The sequence below is a fragment of the Ovis canadensis genome, chromosome 1 (assembly GCF_042477335.2).
Source record: "Ovis canadensis isolate MfBH-ARS-UI-01 breed Bighorn chromosome 1, ARS-UI_OviCan_v2, whole genome shotgun sequence".
In the NCBI taxonomy this organism is placed as follows: domain Eukaryota; kingdom Metazoa; phylum Chordata; class Mammalia; order Artiodactyla; family Bovidae; genus Ovis; species Ovis canadensis.
In genome coordinates this window covers 200586039-200604272 of record NC_091245.1, presented here as the reverse complement: position 1 = coordinate 200604272, position 18234 = coordinate 200586039, and the positions used below count along the sequence as shown (strand labels likewise).

At 43.0% G+C, this 18234-nt stretch overlaps 1 long non-coding RNA gene across 1 annotated transcript; it reads right to left on the bottom strand.

Moving 5' to 3' along the window:
- Positions 1–14374: 14374 nt before the first annotated feature.
- On the bottom strand, positions 14375–16088 carry LOC138422675 (uncharacterized). Its single transcript, XR_011249973.1, has 2 exons — positions 16006–16088; positions 14375–14503 (listed from the first exon to the last, which is right to left on the bottom strand). It is a non-coding gene; the product is annotated as an uncharacterized lncRNA (long non-coding RNA).
- Between the last annotated feature and the right edge of the window lie 2146 nt (positions 16089–18234).

The following is an 18234-nucleotide window of genomic DNA, read 5'->3' as shown; positions in this document are numbered from 1 at the left end:
TTCATCAAGAGGCTTTTGAGTTCCTCTTCACTTTCTGCCATAAGGGTGGTGTTATCTGCATATCTGGGGTTATTGATGTTTCTCCTGGCAATCTTGATTCCAGCTTGTGCTTCTTCCAGCCCAGGGTTTCTCATGATGTACTCTGGATAGAAGTTAAATAAGCAGGGTGACAATATACAGCCTTGATGTACTCCTTTTCCTATTTGGAACCAGTCTGTTGTTCCATGTCCAGTCTGAACTGTTGCTTCCTGACCTGCATATAGGTTTCTCAAGAGGCAGGTCAGGTGGTCTGGTATTCCCATCTCTTTCAGAATTTTCCACAGTTTATTGTGATCCACACAGTCAAAGGCTTTGGCATAGTCAATAAAGCAGAAATAGATGTTTTTCTGGAACTCTCTTGCTTTTTCGATGATCCAGTGGATGTTGGCAATTTGATCTCTGGTTCCTCTGCCTTTTCTAAAGCCAGCATGAACATCTGGACATTCATGGTTCATGTATTGCTGAAGCCTGGCTTGGAGAATTTTGAGTATTACTTTGCTAGCATGTGAGATGAGTGCAATTGTGTGGTAGTTTGAGGATTCCTTGGCATGCCTTTCTTTGGGATTGGGATGAAAACTGACCCTTTCCAGTCCTGTGGCCCCTGCTGAGTTTTCCAAATTTGCTGGCATATTGAGTGCAGCACTTTCACAGCATCATCTTTTTATCAGTGTGTGTGTGTGTGTGTGTGTGTATATATATATATATATATATATATATATATATATATATATATAAATGTTTATCTTTCTCCTTTATATGTATGTATGTGTACTTTTTCAACGTGGTTCCTGACACTGTACGAAAGGGAAGATTATGATTTTCATTTAATAGATGAAGAACTAAGACTGGAAGTTATCTGAAAGGGTAATTTAGGAGTGGAAATATTAGGTAGTCTGACCATTTACTATGCAGTCTTGGCTACATCTTAAAGTTCCTCCAGATCTCTACTTTTTCCCGCAAAGAAAGTAAGGGAATTCAGAGCTACTGACACTACAATTTTAATGCCCTGAACTAAAAGTTGGTCTTTAAATTCCAAGTATTACTTTGATAACAAGTTCATGTACATTTAATGGTTAAAGACATGAGCTAAATTAGCCTTTAACTTCAGATGTCCTGCTGAGTATACATTGCTATATTTAAAATGGATAACCAACAAAGTCCTACTTTATAGCACAAGGAACTCTGCTCAACCTATGTGGCAGCCTGGACAGGAGGGGAGTTTGAAGAAAAGTGGATACATGTATCTGTATGGCTGAGTCCTTTTGCTATCCATCTGAAACTATCACAACATTGTTAATCAGCTATACACTGATAAAAAAATTAAAAAATAATTAAAGATATTGTCTTATGAATTCATTATTTACCATTATTAATTTTCATTCTGTCCATTTTTTTTAAGTTCTGAAGTCAAAGGAAGGAAGGGGTGATATAGTTCAAAAGATAATGAGATGAGGGAATCAGGCATCATTTTGATCCAGGAAATCACCAGTGAATGAACCATAATATCAACCAACCCCACACTAGTAATTAGCTGTAGTCTAAAAGGCATTTTTCTGCATTCAAATGATCTCACGTCTTATGAGTTAAACATACGTATTCTGTGTGGCTCACATCTTCTCCTCTAAAGCCAGACATCATGACAAGGGAAATCCATCTAAAATAGACAAAGACTGAAGGAGATGGGGAAATGCCCACCCTTGGTCAAAGAATGGCACAGAGCTTCAGTACATATACCTCCTGACTGGAAAAGCTGCTGGGGCAGGAAGAGAAAAGGATTCTGGGCTTTCAGTTTTGCATTGCTGAACTGTGATCTTAAGATTTCTTGTTTGTTTGTTTTACCATGTCTTTATTTTGATTAGAAGTTGCCTTCTATTTTGGAGAAAAAACTTGGATTCTAGGGGCAGAATGACCAGGGCAGGATGTGGAGGAAAAGGGCCAGAGCTGGAAGCATTGACTTTGTCCTGGGCTCTGGTTTCTGGGTTCAAGGAAAGAAAGGATCCTTCCATCTACAATTTGCTGTAACTCCAGATTTGGAATGGAAAACAAGAGACTCTCAGAGCAGAAGTTCCTTTTAAAAATAAAGACTAGGCATTAGCTGGAGCCTCCCTCTTATCATAACCTGGATGGGCAGCAAAAGGCAGAGAACATCTCAGGTATATAATTTACAGAAATACCCAAACACTGTTGTTTAAACTAAACTCTGTTGAGTAATGGAGATGACGATGATGAGGTTGATTGTAATTACTCCTGTGGGGTGTGTTCGGTGCACCACGTGATGTGCATTATTCTCTATACAACCTTGTAAGTTAGGCATTATTTATCCCGTTTCACAGATGAAGATAATGTTCATATAGGAAGTACACAGCTCTTTCAAGATCACCCAGCTAGTTAGTAACCAGGCCAGAAAGTGGGGTTTGTAGTCAGTGAATTACTTTCACCACCTACCAGCCCCGGTGAAAGCCTTGGATTTGGTCCATTATCATGACTGCAGCCCCTCAGCAGAGGATGCAGGGAGCCAAGGCTGGGTTCTCTGGAGGCTTCTCCTCTAAACTGTCAGGGCTACTCATTTAAAAGGCCTTCACCAGTAGATCCATCTTCAGTAGGTGGTAGGGCGTGATGGCATTTTGTAGTCAGGACTGCAGCCTGAAGGGGAGGATCAGCACTCACAAATTTCAAATGACTTCCTAAAATAAGAAAAGAATGATATCCTAAAGAAATACAGGCAGAGAAGTGAGGCCTGAGAAGGATGGAGAGAAGGAACGATGGGGCCTGGGAGGGATACAGGAGGCCTGGAGCGATTTCCTATTATCTGTCAGGGCAGATCATACATTCACATCTTCCTTCAGCTCTCCCCAAACAAGTATCTTTTTTATTATTATTTTGAAAAGAGATTACGTTTAGACAGTGGCACCAATATCCTGCCAACCTGATTAAAAGCAGGATGAAGATAAAATGATTTCTCTATTCCTCATGGCCCAGGAAGCCAACACCTCCCAGGGAAATGGCCCTCTCCCAGCGGCAGCCTGCTCTCTACTTTTGAAGCTGCTTCTAAACTTGTTTGCTTTGGGAGCCCGGGTAAAATCTGTGCTCGCTGCCCCCAGGCTGGCCCTGTGCTACTGCTCCTGCAGAGATCATGGCTGGCTTCCCAGATGAACAACCACGACAGTGAATGATATCAAACCAATTAGAAGCAGGGCCCACCTTGTGCCAGCCAGGCTCACCTGTAGTCTTACCCACTTCTGGAAAAGGACCCCTGGGCCTTGGATGGGGGGATGGGGAAACTGTTAAATTGAAAGACTAAATGTTTAGTAGTGACCTCCTCTCAGAACCTCTTGTCTTAGAGATAATCGAGGCATCTGGAAAGAGACCAATCTCTTACACCATCATCTACTAAATAGGCTGTAGAGAATATGGTTTTCAGATTCTTCCACTGGATAGGAACACAGTCTTCCCTTAGCACCTTGTGAATGATCAGAGGTGGAGGTTTATCAGATCTGGCCCCAGTAATGAGGCTGTGTTTGCCCTGCCTCTCACAGAACCCGCACTAAGGATGGGCCACCTCTGTGGAAGGAGGGAGGGAGGCAGGGGAGTGGGGCCAAGCATTTCCCTTGGCTCCATGCTCTCAGTTCCCACCTTTAACAGAGAATCAGAAGTCTGGATTCAATGGTGAAGGGCTTCCCTGGTGGCTCAGAGGTTAAAGCATCTGCCTGGAATGCTGGAGACCTGGGTTTGATCCCTGGGTCAGGAAGATCCCCTGGAGAAGGAAATGGCAACCCACTCCAGTACTCTTGCCTGGAGAATCCCATGAAGGGAGGAGCCTGGTAGGTTACAGTCCATGAGTTCACAAAGAGTTGGGCACGACTGAGCGACTTCACTTCAATTACTTATTAACCCCTTACATTGTGTGACTTATGTAAATTCTGAGTTTTGGTTTTTTTACCTACTAAAATATGATTGCAAAGACTATAAGGATGGAGAACAAACCAGGGATGGCAGGGCCCTGGGGGTAAGGAGAGAATGACTATAAAGAAGAGCTCGAGGTTGATACAACAGTATGGTGTCCTGATTGTCGTGACAGGATGCATTTGGTCAAAACTCATACCCTGAAAAGGGCGTATCGATTTAAAAGTAAATAAAATTTTCAAGAGTGAGTAACGTAACTTTTCAAAGGTTTGTTATAAGAATAAATATGATAAAAAGATTTGAAAAGACCTAGCACATTGAATGGCCCATACATGTCTTAAATATAAGTCAGGGATTTTTTTTGTTTGTTTGTTTTTTGTTTGTTTCTTTTTGAACTTATTGCTGTCATCCATAAAATGGGCATGAAAATATTATTTCTTATAAGCATAAATGATAATATGAAATGGTGAGTGTAAATGCTTTATCAGCAGTTAAGATATAGCAGGGGATTCATTGATTCATTCGTTTACGTTTGAATGCCTTTCCTGCATAGGTCCTCTGCGACAGGCGTAACAGAGCTTCCCCTGCTGTAGCTCATAGCCTAGGGAGGATGGAAACACCAGAGCAGTGAATGCTGCATGTGTGAAGTTCCAGTGGCTGAGAGATGTTTCTAAAAGACGTCTCATGCAGGCTCTTATCTAAGCATTTTCTGAAATAAGACTTGGAAGGCGGGTAGCAAAAAGGGCCCCAGATAACAGGAAAAGAGAAAGGGTACTGCAGCCTGAGGAAACTACGTAGAAATCTCTGGAAGTGGGGTGGGGGGAACCAGTGCTCATTTAGGAACCAAAGACCTTTCAGTCTGGTTGGAGTCAGGGATTCTTCATTTTGAAGATTCAAGTCTTAGACGGGAGGCTGGGCCAAGTGAAAATTAAGGGCTCTTGTAACCGCCTAAGTATAGAATTCTAAGGCCATCCTTGGCTCCCTCTTTATATGCACTTGACAGCCACTTTGGGGCTTCCCAGGTGGTGATAGTGGTAAAAAACCTGCTTGCTAATGCAGGAGACATAAGAGATGCGGGTTTGATCCCTGGGTCAAGAACATCCCCTGGAAAAGGAAGTAGCAACCCACTCCAGTATTCTTGCCTGGAGAATGCTATGGACAGAGGAGCCTGGTGGACTACAGTCCATAGGGTTGCAAAGAGTCAGTCATGACCGAAGTGACCAAAGCCCACACCCAGCACACATGAAGGCAGCTTTGAGCCTGGTCCTTTTCTTTCCATTGAATATCTGGACCAGAACCTAGGGAAGAAAGTCTTTCCCTTAAAATTGAGCTCCAGGTGTCCTTGCATCTACTTCAGGATGATCACTCAGCTCCCAACCTGAGGTTTTCACCACCAAATGGGAGGAGGTGGAGCTGTGGAAAGGATTCAAGTCCTCTGAGGCTGTTCGGTGATGTCAACCCAATTACCAGAGACAGCGCTATCTGCCCGGCAATGCCCTTCAGGTATCTGCACCTGTGTGGCTCTGGGTGGAATTCTTGAATGTGACACTTGGCTGATAGAAATTCTGCCACTCCCTGCCTCTTTTTTTCCTCTCCTGAAAAGGAAGCAGAATCAGCAGTGGAGCAAAGCCCCAGCTGCCTTAAAAGAGTTTCAGCAACTACAAGGAAACCCTGCAACTTTGGGTGTTCTGAGAAACGATATTTCACTCTTATGTACCTGGATGGCTCTACCAGTTATTAAATAATTCCACCCGCCCAGTCACTGAATCAGCCTAACACCTAGGACACAAGACACCTCAATTCCTCCTCTAGAATCCCTGGGACATCTTCATAATCCAGCAACTGACACAGTAAAGCCTTGTACGATGGCCTCCCTGGTATCCCGCCCCAATGCTTCATGTGTTCTGATTGTTTAGAATGTACTGATTGCTGTATATTGTAAATATCACCTCTCCGGAAGAAAGACAGCTGACCAACTGACTTCCCCAAGCAAATAATTTCTTCTTCCTGGGCTTCTATCAGTCAATAGAAACTAAATTTATTATTATTTTATTAAAAACATGGAGTTTTTGGATTTGTTGATTTCTTGGGTCTCCTCTGCCTTTAACATGCTATGATTTCATAAACAATGATGTTCAAATTTCTGTATCCAAGGTCTGGTTAGTTTGCATACTTTTTCAGAGGAAGGAGTTGATCGTACTTGTCTGATGTGAGTAGAAACATCTCAAAATCATAGATTTAAAGCATTTTAGAGTTGGAAGTGGCTTAGAGTTCACTTCATCCAGCAAGTTTTTTGGAATATGTTCCACTGAACTATGGGGAGACCATAGAGGCTGACAAAGAGGGAAGAATGGACAGGGCTGCACAGTTTCGGCTCCTGATTCAACCCAAGCAGACATAAACTATCTGGTTTTATGCAGTGACATTCTTCCCAAGGTTTTATGTGTCTTGGGGGGTAAAATGCTAAGATCCTTAAATCCTGGCTTGCTTGGCAGCTTGCTCTCACTAGGCCTAGAGGAAGTTACTTAATTCCCTTGAGCTCAGTTTCTTTATCTGGATGGCACGATTTGGCAAGGTTTACAGCATGACAAAGCACTCAATACAACATCTGGCAAGAACTAGGGGTCTGATATCTATTAGTTGGATCTAAATTCAATCCATGGTTACTTCCTTGAGGTGGAATCTAAGTTCCCAGAGCCACTTTGAAAAGATGGTAAACACACACATACACACCAGGAACTGCCAAGAGGATATTTCGACAGCAACAATTACACTTGCAACACTTGCTGGGGCTGTGTTACCAAACAAGGTGACAGCAGCAAAATCCTCTTCACCCACAACTATGGAGGGAGATGGCTGTGATAATCCCTGCAACACCACGTGTTTGGTTACCGCCGAGCAACTCACTGACCTTACATCCTTACGGTATCGTACATCCTCACGGTAGCTGTACAGGAGAAGTTGAATAACCGGTCCGGTCCCTTGCACTCAGGGTGTGGCACCTGTAGCGCTTGAAATGGCTCCTTTCACTTGACTAATCCATTGTCTTCCACTCTCTTTCCAAGGACCCGCTCTAAGATGGGAGCTAATAGATTTCTCCCACCTGAGACAGGTGGGCAATAGAAAGCTGGGGGCATCTCGAATGACTTCCCTTTTCTGAAGGGAGAGTACTTGCCCGAATGGAAGAGTCTAGAACAGCCTCCTTGTGTTAAACTGTCTGTTCTCATATGACTAATTTGAGAATCCACCCACTCTGGGGGCCATTAGGTGGGTGTGCAGAAAGAATTTCCAAAGTAGCATTCTAATCACACATTGTATCAGCGCAGGGCTTTGTAATCAGATGGGGACTGACCCACCTTTGGTGTCATTTTCCAGACTGCTAGGATAATTTATCCCTGGGCTGAGATTCAGTCTTAGCCCGATGATAAAGAATTGTCTCTGTCATCTTGGCTCAGCCACCTGCCTCCTTCGCATGGAATTCTCAGGTCTCTGGCACATATTCCCTGCCCCTCTCCCCCAAATTGCAATTTCCACTGTGGTTTTCTTTCCCTTCTTCCTTGTGGGCCCTGTTTAATGACAAAGTTGGATTCTGGTTCTTACACACCGTTGACTGGTGGACTTTGAGAATACCATTGCTTGGAGCATCCTTAAAGAGCTCTGAGTCTGAGGTCTTCATTTTGCAGTTAGAGAAAATAAGAACTAGAGGGAGAAATTAGTTTGCTCAAACTCACCCAAATCCTATGTGGCTGAACTGAAACTTGTGGCTCTCAGTTAATTGTCCTTTACTTGTGTGTCCATCCCTGCCTGTGATCACGTGTGCATGCTTTCAGTTGCTGTTTCTAGATTTCTGCTCTCTGCCGTGCCCTCCTTTAAGCCCTGGAACTACAGTAGTGAATAAAATTACCATCCTAAAAACTATATTCTGAGTGGAAGGAGATAGGAAGTAGACAAAATTTATTAGGCAAAATGTTAGACGGTGGTAAGTGGTATGAAACAATAAAGCTGTGAAGGGAAGTGGAAATGGCAGCTGCAGGAATTCAAGTATAGAAAGAGGTCATGGAAGACTCCCCTAAGAAAGTGTGCTTTGACCTCAACCCCTTGGCCTGAGTGGTACACCATGTGCACCCCCGAGGGAAGAATGGTTCAGACATAAACAACAGTGTTTGCAAAGACCCTGAGGCAGGAGCAAGCTGGGTGTGTTCTAGAGTAGTCATGAGGCAGTGCCGCTGGAGCTGACTAGGTATGTAGGGAGTGTATAGACCCAAGAGTAGAGAGTAACTGGCTAAGCCAGTGAGATGGAAAACCCATCAAAGCTTCTGAGCAGAAGGGTGACGTGGGCTTACTTACATTTCGGAAGGATGACTCTGGCTTCCGTGTGGAGAATACACTTAAAGGAAACAAGGATGGAAAGAAGGACAGAAGTTTGGAGGCTTCTGCAATAATTCTGCAGAGAGACGGGAGACGGCGGTTGCTCGACCGAGGATGGGAGAGTGGAGGTACCACAAAGACATCTGCTGTGGAGAGCAGGGGCGATGCACCTCAACTCCGTAATCAGGAGAGTGGGAAGGGTGGCAGAGGGGAATGAAGGGTGGGGTGGACTACCCAGGAGGGAGTTGGAACTTTTAGCCCGGAGCTGTAGTGAATCACAGAAGGCTTCCTAGAGGAGGAAGGATGCAAGATAAAGGTTGATTCAAATGTAAGGTCAGTTTTTTATTTTACTTCCCCGTCCAGGTTTGCCAGGGACTGTCCTGGTTTGAATACTCCTCGGTCCCAGAGAACCAGGGACCATTGGCTACCCTCCTGTGAGAGTTTCCTGGTGAAGCTGGAGAAGTTTGGGGACGATGAGGGTGTTCTGGAAAGAGAAGATAGAATGCAGATACCTGAGCAGCATGAGCAGGCAGTGTGGGGTAGACTCAAGGAGAGGAAGAAGTCCACAGGGCTCCAGTGTGCATGGTTCTTTCACCGTAAGAATGGTGACACTGGTTTTGATGTCAGTGGAAGAGTCTTAAGTGAAGAATGATAACACTAATATCTTGGCAGTTTTATCCCTCATTCCAGTCTCCTTGTAAAAGAGCTATATGCAACCCCCATCACTTATAAGTTTCAGATGAAAAGTGGGATTAAGAAAATCAAGAAACAGAATAGAAAATATATTTGTACCAAAACATTCCCGCTGAGTTACTTCTTGGGAATCCTCCTGTCCAGTAAGGTCACATTCCCTTTGAAATCAGCTTATTTTTTTTCCCCCTCATTTTCCTATTTGCATTATTTTCCTAGGCTCAAAATCTCAGAATCATGAATTTATTTTCTTTCCCAGTGATTCTGTCAGCCACCAAGTCCCTACTCTTCTTTTCTTCAAAATAGGTTTCCTCAGTTCTTTACTCTGAATCCCACTACTGCCAACCTGACTCAGGCTGTGCTTATGTTGTACCTTGGCAGTGGTGGACCAGAGGGTGTAGGGAATGGGGGCAAGAGAGTAGTGGGTTTAGATCCCTGGGTTGCAGGCAATAAGGGGATGTGTTGTCTGTAGGGAATTTAAAACCAGTCAATGTGAAGTCAATCTGCTTTGCAGCACTATTTACAATAGCCAAGAAAAGGAAGCAACCTAAATGTTCATCAACAGATGAATGGATAAAAAGATGTGATACATATATACAATGGAGTACTATTCAGCCATAAAAAAGAACAAAGCAATGCCATTTGCAGCGACATGGATGCAACTAAAGACGGTCATACTAAGTGAGGTAAGTCAAAGTCAAATATCACGTGATATCACTTATATGTGAAACCTAAAATAAGACATAAATGAACTTATCCATGAAACAGAAACAGACACACAGACATAGAGAACAGACTTGTGCTTGCTGAGAGGAGTGGGGGACTCTGGGTGGACTGGGAGTTTGAGGTCAGCAGATGCAAACTATTATATATTGAATTAATAAACAACAACGTCTTACGATATAGCAAAGAGAACTATCTTCAATATCCTGTAATAAATCATCATGGAAAAGAATATGAAAAAGAATCTATCTATCTATCTATCTATCTACATATATATATATACATACATTTATGGGAAGATCCTCTGGAGAAGGGCATGTACAACTACTCCAGTATTCTTGCCCGGGGAATCCTACGTACAGAGGAGCCTGGCAGACTACAGTCCATAGGGCTGAACAGAATTGAAAACGACTGAAGTGACTTAGCATGCATGTACACACACACACACACATGTGTGTATATATATATATGTATATAAAACTGAATCACTTTGCTATACAGCAGAAACTAACACAACATTGTAAGTCAACTATATTTTAATAAAAATATTTTATTAACATATTTAATAAAATAAGTTTTAGAAACTGTAATGTCAATCTGCTTTGTATTATTATTTCTATGTGCCATCAATTAAAGGCAATATTAAAATTACCTCCCACCAGGAGCAGAGTACTTCCACTTGTTGCCACCCACAGCCTCAAATCCTGTCATATTTTCTTTATTTTGATCTCAGTTTCTCTCCTTTTCTTCTATTCCCTCACAGGCCAGCTTTGCAATGCAACTGCAGTCAAAAACCACCCATCTCTAGTTTCCCCAAACCTCAGAAGCCTTTCTGAGGTTTACAGGATCAAGACCCAATACCGCAGTCTAGCTTTCGGTCAAGCCCTCAGTAACCCGAAGCCAGAATGACAGCTGAAGCTTATCCTGTTACTCTGGATCCCCAAATCTCTTTGCTCTGAGAGTCTGTGTCATGAGAGCCACAGTTTCCTGCTGTATTTGCTGGGAGAAAAACTTGTTTGGGGATCCTAGCCCCAAGAGAGACCGTGACTCTAAACAAGTCACCTTTCCTCTAAGGGTCTCAATGTTTTTATTAGTCAAATTAAAATAATACCTATAGAGCTGAAGTGGCAGGATTTCATTAAAGGCCAAACAAGGTCATGGTTGTGAAATCCTCCAAGCACGTGACTGTGATGACTGTTTTTCGTTGTTGTTTTTAATTAATTAATTTATTTTAATCGGAAGCTAATTACTTCACAACATTGTGATGGTTTTTGCCATACATCGACATGAATCAGCCACTGATGTACAGGTGTCCCGCCATCCTGAAACCCCTATGCACCTCGCTCCCACTCCATCCCTCTGGGTTGTCCCAGCGCACCAGCTTTGAGTGCCCTTCCTCATGCATCAAACTTTCACTGGTCATCTAGTTTACATATGGGAATATACGTGTTTCAATGCTCTTCTTTCATATCGTCCCACCTTTACCTTCTTCCACATAGTCCAAAAGTCTGTTCTTTACATCTGTGTTTCTTTTGCTGTCTTGCATATAGGGTCACACTCCAATGTTCATTGCAGCTCTGTGATGACTATTTTAAGAGGCAGAGGTAATACTCATCAGAGTAGTAGTTACTATGGTTATGGCGTCGATGTCCATGGCAATGCAAGACTCTTCACTTTTACCTTCTGCTTCTCCCATCTTTGCCATTCTATGTCCGACTCACCATTTAAGGTACAACTCTAGACCAATCCCCTCAAAAATTCTTCCCAGGCTGTTGAAGCCTTCTTTGAACTCTGCTCTCTTCAAACCCACCTCCCCTGAACACCTGTTCTTTGTGTCTGTTCAGGCACCTTGCATATCATCTTTCACTATATAGCCTTCCCAACCGAACTATCAGTTCCCCTGTTGCCTTAGCTTTCCTCATAATACTGAACACACAATAGATGTTAAATCAAGACTCGTCAAACTGAATGAATGAATGCATGTTCAGAAGCGTATCTTTTTTTTAACCCCTTAAAGCAAAGTATGCTGACAGTGCCCTCTGCTGCTAAGCAAAGATTCTGTATTTTCTGCACAGTGGAAAAACAAGGCAGAGAATGTTTAGTAAAAGGAATACATAAAAATTATGACTTTCAACATGCTGGGACAGAGAGGATGGGGCAAAATCACCAAGAAGTCTCAGTGCAAGGGAGGCTAGGAAGTCAGAAAGGTCAGACAAAGGGGCTACAGGAAAGGCAAGAATATCCTTTCTAGACTGATAATTGAGAGCCAATTTGGAATTAAAACACCCTCTTGATTTTGTATAACAAGTTTCTCTTCTCTTGTGTCCCTGCCCCATCAATAAGTGTGTTATTTTTGGCCAGAAGTGAATCTTAAATCTAATTGTATGAAAATTAACTTTGGCAATTCCGAAATGCCTCATGGGAGAACACATTAAAAAATGTCGTGATAGCTGGGAAAGTATTGCTAGAGAAATCATAGTCCAATCCATTTGTCTTCTGTTGAGGTGATGCAGTAAAAGTAACAACTGCTTTTGAACAAGAATCATTTTCCTTCTATTACCTCAGTTAAATTTCATGACAACGCATCAGATAGGTATTACTAGCCCTTTATAGATGCAAACATGGAGAATGAGATGATAATAAATGCGACCATTATCAGAGACCTGGTAAAGTTAACAAGGGTTTCCAAGTCTGGGAGGTATAAAATCTGAGCCTTCCTTTTTATGGCACACTGTCTCTCGGTATGGGGCTCTGGATGAGGGGTTGGGCTACCTGAGACTTAAGGTCAGATTTCAGCAGTAACTTTCATAATAAAGTTGGGTGAATAACTTTCTCTGGGCCTCAGTTTCCCCAACTCTAAAATAAGGGATGTGTGAATGGATGCTCTCTAAGGCCCCTTTCAACCTATGATCTGTTATTTGCAGCAATCTTCATTTGTTGTAATATCAGTACAAATCCTTATTTTGATCATGATTCTTCCTTGTGTTTCTACTGCAGGCTTGACCTCCCCAGTCTAACCAGCTCTGGACAGTTCACTGCGGACTGAATGGTGACTATGAGCACTCTGTGCTGAGCTTTGAGGACCTTTCAGTTAGCTTTCTGCACAATTTGTAAATCAGTCTGCATGTAACTGATGCATTTCTTTTCCCCATAGAGTTCAAAGCATGATGGATATTCTAGGCTGGTTTTGAAGGCAGGATGGTTGAAGTTTTCAGCATGTCAATTTGTCACATTTGATGTATCTGACGCCTGGTCTTTAAGAGTCTTGGCAGGCAAAGTGTCCCAGGCTGGTGGGCACACTTTGGTAGAGCAGAGACCCAGGAACAGCATCTTCCTGTCCGTGTGGTGCTGAGCCTTTGAAGTGGCTCACTGGTGCTTCAAAGAGAAGTTCATGGTACAGGGAGCAGCATCAGATATACTTTTATGACCCTTAGAGACAAAAAACATTATTCAGAAGCCAAACGTCTGGAAGAAAAATCTATATCCTCAGCCCTGCGGCTTGAAAGTTCAGAGAAGACTCAGAGTGCTCCCCATGAGGAAACCAGAGCGTGTTGGAACAGAGCTGGAATCAGACCTGGCACCCTCCCTGTGCAGTGGTATCAACCATCTTACTGAAGACAGGAACCTCCTTCTGGATTTCCACTGGAGTTTGGAGGAGTGGGGAGACCTGGAATCAGATCAACTTACAGTAATTCCTCCTGCCTCCTGACTTTTCAGAAAAAAAAGTGATCAGAACTGCAGAGCATCCTTAGTACACTTATTGTTTATTTGGGAAACTAACATCTATTGTGAACTGAAGTCAATTTGTTCATCTATTATGGGTTTCTTTTTCCCTCTGTGTGAATAATGGTCCTGTCTCCTGGGAGACCGTGGAACACTTAGTGACCACAATGCTAAACAATGAAGGAAAATGGAACACCCTCCAGGAATCTCGGCACTGTGGAGTCCATGGAGGCCCCGTGATGCCTTAATGCCTGTTCTTGACTAGAAGTAACTAAAGGCAGAATAAACTGCAAATTAAGACTTCTCAGAACCCAATTCTGCTAAAAATATTGTTATAACTTTCTCTGGGATTATTGTTGTTGTTTAGTCACTAAGTAATGTCCAACACTTTTGAGATCCCTATGACTATAGCCCTCCAGGTTCCTCTGTCCATGGGATTTTCCAGGAAAGAATACTAGAGTTGGTTGCCCTTTCCTCCTCCAGGAGATCTCCCTGACCCAGGGATAAAACCCAGGTCTCTGGCTTGGCAGGTGGGTTCTTTACCACTGAGCCACCAGGGAAGCTCTTATCTGGGATGCTGAGAAGAAGAAAAACATCTGAATAGCATTTTTTTTTTTTTTACCAATAATGACTCCAAATAAATATAATTCTAATTCATATTATCTCAGGAAAAAAACGTGTCCTGAAACACTGAACTTCAAATACCACAAAAATCCTGGTGTATCTGTTCAGTAAGTGTTGCTAAACGGTAGAGTATTATGAGAGCTCAGAATATTATTCTGGTGACCAGAAGTCTTGAAGGTGGCTTCTAAGCCTCAGGTATTCTATAATTTATTCTAAAATCAAGCAGTATGATTGCTTAAGACCTTCAAAAGCATTTACAAGTTTTAACAAACCAAAAACAGGTACAGAGAACAGACACGATAAGTGTGATTGGACAATTTATTGCATGATGTTTTACTGGACTCTGGCTTTAAATGAGGTAGAAGGTCCCCAGCAATGTCTGTTGGAGACAGTTTGCTTCCAAGGAGTCCCAAAGCTGCTGAAACTCTGTTCCCTGCATGACAGTGAAGGAAATGTCCTTACTAAATCATCCCATAGTTTTCTGGTTTTACAATAAGCTTGACTGACTTTACCAGATGCTTTAAGTTTTGCAGAAAACACACCTGAATACCCTCAGATGGGCTGCGATATCATCATCTTTCCCATTTGTGAGATGAGAGGGTAAGAATTTGAGGGAGTGGCTGCCCCAGGGCATATGGAACGAGAGGTTTCTTGGACCCATGGACGGAGGGAAGTGCCACTGAGCCACTTCACGGATCTTGACCTGAAAGGTGAGGTTCCCCTCAGCTTTTTCTGGCACCCGCTGGGGCTCTACTTTTAATCAAGAAGCCTGATCCTTAGTGGCTTTGCTCCACCCACTTAAATAAACCTCCTGACAAGGGAATAAAATAAAGCCCCCTTTAAATTGGTATTTATTTGGATTTTCACAGCATTCATTCACTTGCATTCCCAGGGCAATTTGTAGTAAAAATCTCATCCCTCCCCACTTTCAAAACACCAACGTTAAAATAAACTCTCCAGGGACTTCCCTGGTGGTCCAATGGTTGAAATTTCACTTTCTAGTGCAAGGGGTGTGGGTTTGATCCCTGATTGGGAGTTAAGATCCCACATGCCTTGCAGCCAAAAAACATAAACAATATTGTAAGAAATTCAATAAAAAGTTTTAAAATGGTCCATGTCAAAAAAAAAAAAATCTTTAAACACATAAAATAAACTCTCCAACTCTTCTGAAAGGTTAGTATTTTAGAACCCAAGAAACCAACAAGCTCAAATTAAACCCCTTTTTCAGCTGAGGCCATCGTGGCTCATTTTTGCTTATTGGTGACAGACAGGCACTCAAGACCCAACGTAACTGCCACCTTCTCTGTTAAGCTCTCCCTCCCTCCAGCCACTCCCTTCTCTGAACTCATATGGCCTTTTTTGTACCTGCCTCTATTATAGCCCTCCTATCACCACACTTGCCTCATTTTATATTTTTCATTCCTTTACATCTATTTTTTCCACTTTACTTTGAATTTCTTAAAGGAGGGGATAAAATCATACTCATTTTTGAAACTTCTCTAAACCCACTACTAAGTAGCTGCTCACAAGGAATCTCAGGAATGAATTCCTAAATGACCAGAGGTTTCCTATACCTCCTTTCCTGTGCCTGCTCCTTTTCTCTGTTTACAAAATGGAGATTGCACTGATGTGTCTCTCGGGATAATTATGTACTTTCATTTGACTGCCAAGTGCTTCAAGACCATAAAAAAAAGCTTTGTAAATGCCACCCATGATTACAACCCTTTGAAACAATGGGACATATGATTTACAAGTGGAAAAAGATGAGACTTTACAGGTAACCCTACTTGTCTGGTCCCCATCTTTCTCCCCACCTACCATCAGATAGCAATTCAGAGGTAACAGCATTAGCTTGGGAGAAACGAGGATAATTTATGGGGGTCTAGGTAGGATTTCCAGGGCCTTGTTAGGTACCTCTGTCATGAGGGAAATTACCTGAATCTGATATGGTGGACCAAGGGCAAGTGTTCCCAGAAAGGTTGGATGACCCTCAATTCCCAGTTTCAAGAGGACACTCAGATGAACGGAGCTGATTGGAGTTTCCAAAGCAGAAGATGGCTTATAGAAGGGCTGTTAAGGTAGAAAGGTTGTCAAACCCATCTCTAGCCTCAATCTTTAATAGCCTAAACAAGGAAAGAAAGGGTGAAGCTCATTTTGTTCACCTTCCCCTCAAGGGTATCATAGCAAGTGACCATAAAAAGGGGGTTGTATATTGAATTAACAGAGCATTCAGATTTTCCTCCCTAGCAATGCATGTCAGGAGAAGAGAGAACAGGAATCTTTTGTTTGGCTATCTGTCTTGTGAGCCCTTTATAAGATCTTTCAATGCAGAGGTGAGTGACTCAGCCAGGTTTTCACATGGGAGATGCCATCTATTGTAGAGAAAGCCAGGATATAAGATCAGATTGTTCCAGACTTGAGGTCGTCTGGCCTCCGAGATCAGCAGCGGGGAGAGAAAACACCGTGACTACCTGGTGGGAGGTGGGAAGGAGGAAGCTCTGACACCATGAATCTGCAATTCCAAGCCAGCAGCGAGCCCAAACAGTGGTGGGTGTTATGTATCTCGGTGTGTCTGAAGAAATCATGCAGGTCTGGAACAGCAGGGGCCCTTACATCTCATGTTGGAAACATCGAATTATCTGGGAGTAGATTTGTGGGTGGGAAGAGGGACTGTGTGGAGGAGGTCACTTCACATCACAGATTTCTTGGCAGGCTGCAACCAGGATCATCCCAAGGGCCAATTTAACTTGTGGTTTGGGGGCGTTTTGCCAAATGGTTCTTGTTTCTGCGAAGAGCTTTGGATGTGGGACCAGTTCCACCTTTCCCCACTTCTCCACCCTACCATTGTCAGTCACCTCAGCATGCCTAATTCTTGGCATCAAGATCTAGTGAGGTGGCCCTCATTACCTTTCTTGACGTCAGTGAGGGAGATTTTCCCCGTGGCTGTCTTATGTGAAATAATTTAGCATTTGTACTTCAATTAAAATTCATAGATATATATTATTAAATGGCACTGACTCATTCCATGGCTTCTCCTCAGCTGAAAAAGTGCCAAAAAATTCTATGCACAAAGCAGTGATGAAAACCATGTTAAAACTAAAATTTCCCTGTCAAGCAATTCACATTCGGGGCTCTGAGGAAAGGACCCCCCACTTCTAAGAAAACGGGTCTGTTCTGAGTTGGGGTTTTCTCAAGAGGAAACAGAAGTTCCAGATCCTTTCTGCCTTGGAGAGGGTGGAGAATGGCACCTGACTAGAACCTTCTTCCCCTTTGGTGAGCGTCATGAAAGCAGGGCCCAGCACCTGGTGTTTCACTGGATTTTGCAACCACATTCAATCCCTCTCCAAGGAGAGAAGGGGAAATATGCCTTCACACATCAACGGGAAAATAAGAAAGGAGGAAAAGTTTAGGTTTGATAAAAATCTAACTCTGTTCTTTACATGAATGTACTACTTCAGAGGAGGCATGCCTGGAAGCGTACAAGCTGGCACTTGTTTTTCTTCCTGTTCAAAAGACTGCTTCTGCCTCAGACCTGCACCCTCTAAGCCCAGTGGGCATAGGCTCTGACTTCACTTCACTGCTCTCTGTTTCCTCTTCTGCCAAACGGGCCTCATAATCTGGACCCCGAACACCTCCTGGGGTTTCTAGTGTGAGAACCCATCCTGTGTCTTAAGCATTCAATCCAACAATACAGGAGAAAGCAGAAGCTTTGTAATACTGTGAGCTTTTTACACAAGGCAGAGTCATCAGGGTGAGAGGTAGCTCCGCATGAGACAGAGATGAAGAGTCCTAGACTTGGAGTCATAAAAACTGGGCTTTTAGCCTGGGCTGTCTCAAGCACATATAGCACTTTTAAGTGAATTAGAGAAAGACATCACTTCTGAACACAGTCCTGCAGGTCCTCACTGAACTGCAGGTCCATCCATGGACTTATGACCAAGTACCATCTTTGGCCAAAGAGAAGAAGTTACCCGTCTTCTAGAGGACGCTGCCCTGGGCCAGTATTCTTGTACAAGTCAATTCAGAAGCCCCAGCTCTTCCTGCTCGAATTATGCAACCACACAATCATTTCTTCAACCTCTGAGTCTCAGTTTCCTCCCAGACAGAAAGACAGAATTGAATTGCAATTTCTACAGCCTCCTTTAGCTCTGAAAACTTAAGAAA